The sequence below is a fragment of the Kogia breviceps genome, chromosome 3 (assembly GCF_026419965.1).
Source record: "Kogia breviceps isolate mKogBre1 chromosome 3, mKogBre1 haplotype 1, whole genome shotgun sequence".
Lineage (NCBI taxonomy): Eukaryota > Metazoa > Chordata > Mammalia > Artiodactyla > Physeteridae > Kogia > Kogia breviceps.
In genome coordinates, this window is record NC_081312.1 from 179629491 (window position 1) to 179636019 (window position 6529).

The window sequence follows — 6529 nt, forward strand, 5'->3', positions numbered from 1 at the left end:
ATAAGTTTTTTAAAAATTCACTTAAAAATTAGTTGAAAAAAATACACTTAAACACTAGAGTACCGTTCTGAAGAAAAGCTTTTTATGACTTCAATAACACATTATTTTTAAGCAGCAGCAGTCTTAAACACCTTTATATGCTTCAAAATACTGTTGACAATTTGTTTTTTAATAACTGCATTAGGTGCCACTAAAGGGACTCTTGTTCTTTGAGAGTCAGCTTCCTTGTTATTGTAGGAGATACTGCCAAGCAGGAGCATTAGAGTCGTGTAGGCGGTACTGAAATACTGCGCTACTGCAATACTGCTGGCACCTGGAAGGGCCTCCTATGCGTGGGGTGACAGTTACACATCTGAAGAGTCACTCCAATCAGTCTCGGTTACTAAGCTGCTTTTCAGTGTGCTGGATTCATCCTGAGATCCTTCTCCCTTTGGCCCTTTCAGGTTAGTTGCACCCCAGACACTTGGCACTTAAGTAGAATTTGACTCATTCTTCACAGGTGGAGGTTCCTTCTGTTCTCTTCCAATTTTTCTCCCCAAAGATTTCTCTTCCTCTAAGGATGATATGTCCCAGTCATCATCGTCCACATCTGCACACTTTAGATCTTCTTTTTGTTCTTTTTTGATGAATGCCTCAGCAACATTAAGCCCACCAACTGGCTTATTCACATTTCTGTGATTTGAAACTGTCTTTTCAACTTTTCCAGTTAATGTTTTAATGGAGATTCCTGTGGGCTTGGGAGAAATATCAGAGTCCTCAAGTTCACTTCCCTCAGTCCAGTCAGTGTCACTTTTGATGGTGCTCCTTCCAAAGCTACTCTTGTTGCTTTTAGATGACAGCACAGGAAGTAAGTCTGGTGAGGCATAGGCGTGGATGAGGTCCTCATCATCCAGCTCTTCCTCTGGACTGAAGGGAGGGGGTCGCAGTAGTTGAAGACTTTCTGGGAGAATGATCTTCTGTGATATTTTTCTTAACTTTTGGAACAGATGTCCTATCAGTAAAAACAGGTCTTTGTCTAACCAACTGTCTGCTTTTGGGAGGAAGATGTATTGCTTTGGGTATTTCTCCAGTTGAAAGGGTGTCCACTTGAGAAGCACTGTACCTGTCTGTGGACAGTAGTGTTCTCTCCTCAGTTTTACAGGTGACCTGACGTTCAAGGAATTCACAGATTTGCTGAATGTTAGGTACTTGTCATTCCTGCTCATGTCTTGCTGATACTATGGTTCTTAGCACTCTATTCAAGTGGTCACTTGGAATACCATGTATATCTGCATTAATCCCCAAGGTTTCCAGTTACTCCACCAAACTCTCCTCTAAGACTATTCTTATTTCCTTAGTGAGGGAAGGGTTATTCTTCAAAGTTTTCCTTAAATGTATCTTGTTATTTAATTTCTGTTCATTTTCCTTTCCTTTTTCTTCTTCTGAAAGTTCTTCTATTGGTTCCAGTGCATGCAATGAGAATGCCTGTTCATGTGCCATTGTTAGACTTGACTTAGCATCCAAAGTCTGTGGTGCTGGGGTATTCATAGGTACGGTTGGGGTAGTTGGCTTAGATTCAAAAGTTTGCCAGGTTAAAGGATTCCCTCTGGCTTCACTGACAATCTTTAATGGTTTACTGGTAAACTCTTTAATCTTTTGTCTCTGAGTGATGATCAGCTCTTTCTGCTCCAGGAGCCTCTGCCCTAGCTCTTCTATCCTTTTCTTGTAGAATACATTACTTGCATTTAGATCATCTATCATTAGGCTTCGAAGTTTCTCTATATGTGACAGGAGCTGGCTCTTCCCTTTCTTGTGTTCTTGATGAAGAGCCTGAACTCAAGCTGTCCACTTGCTTTCCTGACTATCAGGAAGTTGCATCACATTTTGGAAATCCTGGGGTTGCTGAGGACGTTCTTCTTTAAACTCATTTGCATCTTTTAATGTGCCTATGCCTGACTTGATCTGCATGTTGGACTTCTGACAATTGATATTCTGATGCCGAATTCTTAGAAGTTAGTTCTTTAAACTCCATCATAAACATTTCCTTGACTTCTTCCATTTCATCAACTAGTTTCTCCTTTTCTTCTTTCCATCTATCGCATAACTTCAGAAATTCTTCCTCTTTTGTTTTCTGCATTTCATATTCCTTAGAGAATCTGACTGCATGGGCATGCTGTGCAGCCTCTAGCTGAGAATTGGTGAGCTCTTTCAACATGTTGGTCTCATTCTGGAGCTTGTCAGTCTGTAACCTTGTGTTATACTCTGCGAGATGAGAATCTTTAGGGTGGCAGCACTGAATATGACTTTGTAGTAAATCTAGGTTCATAAAGACCTTGTCGCCAAAACGGCACTGGTAATACCTGGCTTTGGCCTCAATCATCAGCTGCTGGGTGGAAATAAACTTTTTCCTGCGTTTACACTCTTCCTTGAGTAACTTGATCTCACTGGCCCGCTTGGTGGGGAGTTTCTTGCTCTGCTCGCACTAGGCCAGGCCCAGGCCCAGCCACTCCTCCAGGTTGTGCAGCTGCGAGGTGAGGAACTCCTGTGAGTGTAAATCGAGTATAAGTCTCTTACACTTTTTATAAGAGACTCACTTAAGAACATATATAGATTGAAAGTTAAATGTTGGATAATAACATGTAAACTATAAGAAAATTAAGGTAACATAAAGGAAGATTAAAATTAAAACCACAGGGCTTCCCTGGTGGCGCAGTGGTTGAGAGTCCGCCTGCCGATGCAGGGGATACGGGTTCGTGCCCCGGTACGGGAAGATCCCACATGCCGCGGAGCGGCTGGGCCCGTGAGCCATGGCGGCTGAGCCTGCGCGTCCGGAGCCTGTGCCCCGCAACGGGAGAGGCCACAACAGTGAGAGGCCCGTGTACCACAAAAAAAATAAAAATAAAAAAAAAAAATAAAAAATAAAAAATAAAATTAAAACCACAGTGAGACATGACTATCCATTAGAATGGTTAAAATTAAAAAGATGGACAAAACTATGTGTTGTCAAGAATATGGAGCAACCAAACTCTCATATACTGGTTGTGGGAATGCAGACTGCTACTCGCTCATTCAAAAACTGCTTGACAGATATTATAACTAAACATATTCAAGAAAAACTAGTGCATATACTCTAAGTAAATAAATAAAAAGTACCTGTGCTAAATGGTTCATAGCAACAATGGGGTATCACCTCCACCAGTCATATGGCTATCATCAAAAAGTGTACAAATAATAAATGCAGGGGAGGGTGTGGAGAAAAGGGAACCCTCCTACACTGCTGGTGGGAATGTAAATTGGTGCAGCCACTATGGAAAACAGTATGGTGGTTCCTTGAAAAACTAAAAATAGAACTACCATGTGATCAAGCAATATCACTCCTTGGTATATATCCCGAAACTATGAAAACTCTAGTTTCAAAAGATACGTGGACCCCAGTGTTCATAGCAGCATTGTTTACAATAATGAAGACATGGAAGCAACCCAAGTGCATGCCAACAGACAATGGTCTTAAGAAGATTGTGTGTGTATATACACACAATGGAACATTGTGTAATCCATGTTGCCATTTGCAGCAACATGGATGGACCTAGAGAATATTATCCTGAGTGAAATAAGACATACAGAGAAAAACAAATACTGTTTGACATCACTTATATATGGAATCTAAAATATAATACAAATGAACCTATATACAAAGCAGAAACAGACTCACAGACATAGAAAACAAACTTATGATTACCAAAGAGGAAAGGAATGAGGGGGGAGGGACAAATTAGAAGTATGGGATTAACAGATACAAACTACTATGCATAAAATAGATAAGCAATAAGGATTTACTGTATAGCACAGGGAATTATACCCAATATCTTGTACTAACATATAATGGAATATAATCTGCAAAAAATGAAAAACAAAACTGAATCATTATGCCGTACACCTGAAACTAAAGCAATATTGTAAATCAACCATACTTCAATAAAAAAATTTTTATTTCTAAGTTCACCATACAATCTTTATTTCTTCTCTTCCAATATTTCCTACGTTTTGCTGTAACTAACTTTTCTGAAGCATAAATATCTGATTATGTCTCTTGTCTACTCAGAAATCTCTAGAATCTCTTCATGGCCTAGAAAGAAAATTATGATGCTTGGCACATTGTAGATACCAATTCCCAGTCCACATGCACATGCCTCTCCTTCACCCTCAGTCTTCTCTTCCATGTTCACACCAGTTCTCAGTGTCACAGTCACATGGAATTCATTGTTTCATGAGCATAGCCATACTTTTTAACTTGTATTTATTTAAACCATCTGACCACATGGAATTGCCTATCCCAACCTGAAACTTAGCTCAGAAAATTCAGTGTTATGCCTTCCATGAACATGTCTTTAAACACTTTTAAAATTAAGTAGCATCTCCCGTGATCTTACAGCCTTTGCTGTATATGTAGTATTCCAGCACTCACCTTGTGTGGAGTGATCTAGTATTCACCTTGCTCTGCTTTTTCTTTTTCTTTTTTTGAGGGGGTGGGGGGTGGGTAGTTAATGACTTCTCTCTCTCCTATTATGAAACAATATTGTCTTTTTTTTTAAACATCTTTATTGGAGTATAATTGCTTTACAATGGTGTGTTAGTTTCTTCTTTACAACATACTGAATCAGCTGTACATATACATATATCCCCATATCTCTTCACTCTTGCATCTCCTTCCTTCTCACCCTCCCTATCCCACCCCTATAAATGGTCACAAAGGGCTGAGCTGATCGCCCTGTGCTATGCGGCTGCTTTCCACTAGCTATCTATTTTACATTTGGTAGTGTATATATGTCCATGCCACTCTCTCACTTTGTCCCAGCTTACCCTTCTCGTCCCCATGTCCTCAGTCCATTCTCTAGTAGGTCTACCTCTTTCTTCCCATCCTGCCTGTAGGTTCTTTGTGACTTTTTTTTTTTTTAAGATTCCATATATATGTGTTTGCATACGGTATTTGTTTTTCTGACTTCACTCATATGACAGACTCTAGGTCCATCCACCTCACTACAAATAACTCAATTTCATTTCTTTTGGTGGCTTAGTAATATTCCATTGTATATATGTGCCAAATCTTCTTTATCCATTCATCAGTCGATGGACACTTAGGTTGTTTCCATGTACTGGCTATTGTAAATAGAGTTGCAATGAACGTTGTGCTACATGACTCTTTTTGAATTATGGTTTTCTCAGGGTATATGCCCAGTAGTGGGATTGCTGGGTCGTATGCTAGTTCCATTTTTAGTTTTTTAAGGCACCTCCATACTGTTCTCCGTAGTGACTGTATCAATTTACATTCCCACGAAAAGTGCAAGAGGGTTCACTTTTCTCCACACCCTCTCCAGCATTTACTGTTTGTAGATTTTTTTGATGATGGCCATTCTGACCGGTGTGAGGTGATACCTCATTGTAGTTTTGATTTGCATTTCTCAAATGATTAGTGATGTGTTGAGCATCCTTTCATGTGTTTCTTGACAATCTGTATATCTTCTTTGGAGAAATGTCTATTTAGGTCTTCTGCCCATTTTTGGATTGGGTTGTTTGTTTGTTTTTTTTTAATGTTAATCTGCATGAGCTGCTTGTCAATTTTGGAGATTAATCCTTTGTCAGTTGCTTCATTTGCAAATATTTTCTCCCATTCTGAGGATTGTCTTTTTGTCTTGTTTATGGTTTCCTTTGCTGTGCAAAAGCTTTTAAGTTTCATTAGGTCCCATTTGTTTACTTTTCTTTTTATTTCCATTTCTCTAGGAGGTGGGTCCAAAAGGATCTTGCTGTGATTTATGTCATAGAGTGTTCTACCTATGTTTTCCTCTAAGAGTTTTATAGTGTCTGGCCTTAACATTTAGGTCTTTAATCCATTTTGAGTTTATTTTTGTGTATGGTGTTAGGGAGTGTTCTAATTTCATTCTTTTACCTGTAGCTGTCCAGTTTTCCCAGCACCACTTATTGAACAGGCTGTCTTTTCTACATTGTGTATTTTTGCCTACTTTATCAAAAATAAGGTGACCGTATGTGCATGGGTTTATCTCTGGACTTTCTATCCTGCTCCATTGATCTATATTTCTGTTTTTGTGCCAGTACCATACTGTCTTGATTACTGTAGCTTTGTAGTATAGTCTGAAGTCCAGGAGCCTCATTCTTCCAGCTCCGTTTTTCTTTCTCAAGATTGCTTTGGCTCTTTGGGTTCTTTTGTGTTTACATACAAATTGTGAAATTTTTTGTTCTAGTTCTGTGAAAAATTCCATTGGTAGTTTGATAGGGATTGCACAGAATCTGTAGATTGCATTGGGTAGTGTAGTCATTTTCACAATGTTGATTCTTCCAATCCAAGAACATGGTATGTCTCGCCATCTGTTTGTAACATCTTTAATTTCTTTCATCAGTGTCATAGTTTTCTGCATTCAGGTCTTTTGTCTCCTTAGGTAGGTTTATTCCTAGGTATTTTATTCTTTTTGTTGCAATGGTAAATGGGAGTGTTTTCTTAATTTCACTTTCAGATTTTTCATCATTAGTGTATAGG

At 39.0% G+C, this 6529-nt stretch overlaps 1 pseudogene; it reads right to left on the minus strand.

Moving 5' to 3' along the window:
* Positions 1-344: 344 nt before the first annotated feature.
* Positions 345-4854, minus strand: LOC131752927 (cilium assembly protein DZIP1 pseudogene; annotated as a pseudogene).
* Positions 4855-6529: the final 1675 nt, after the last annotated feature.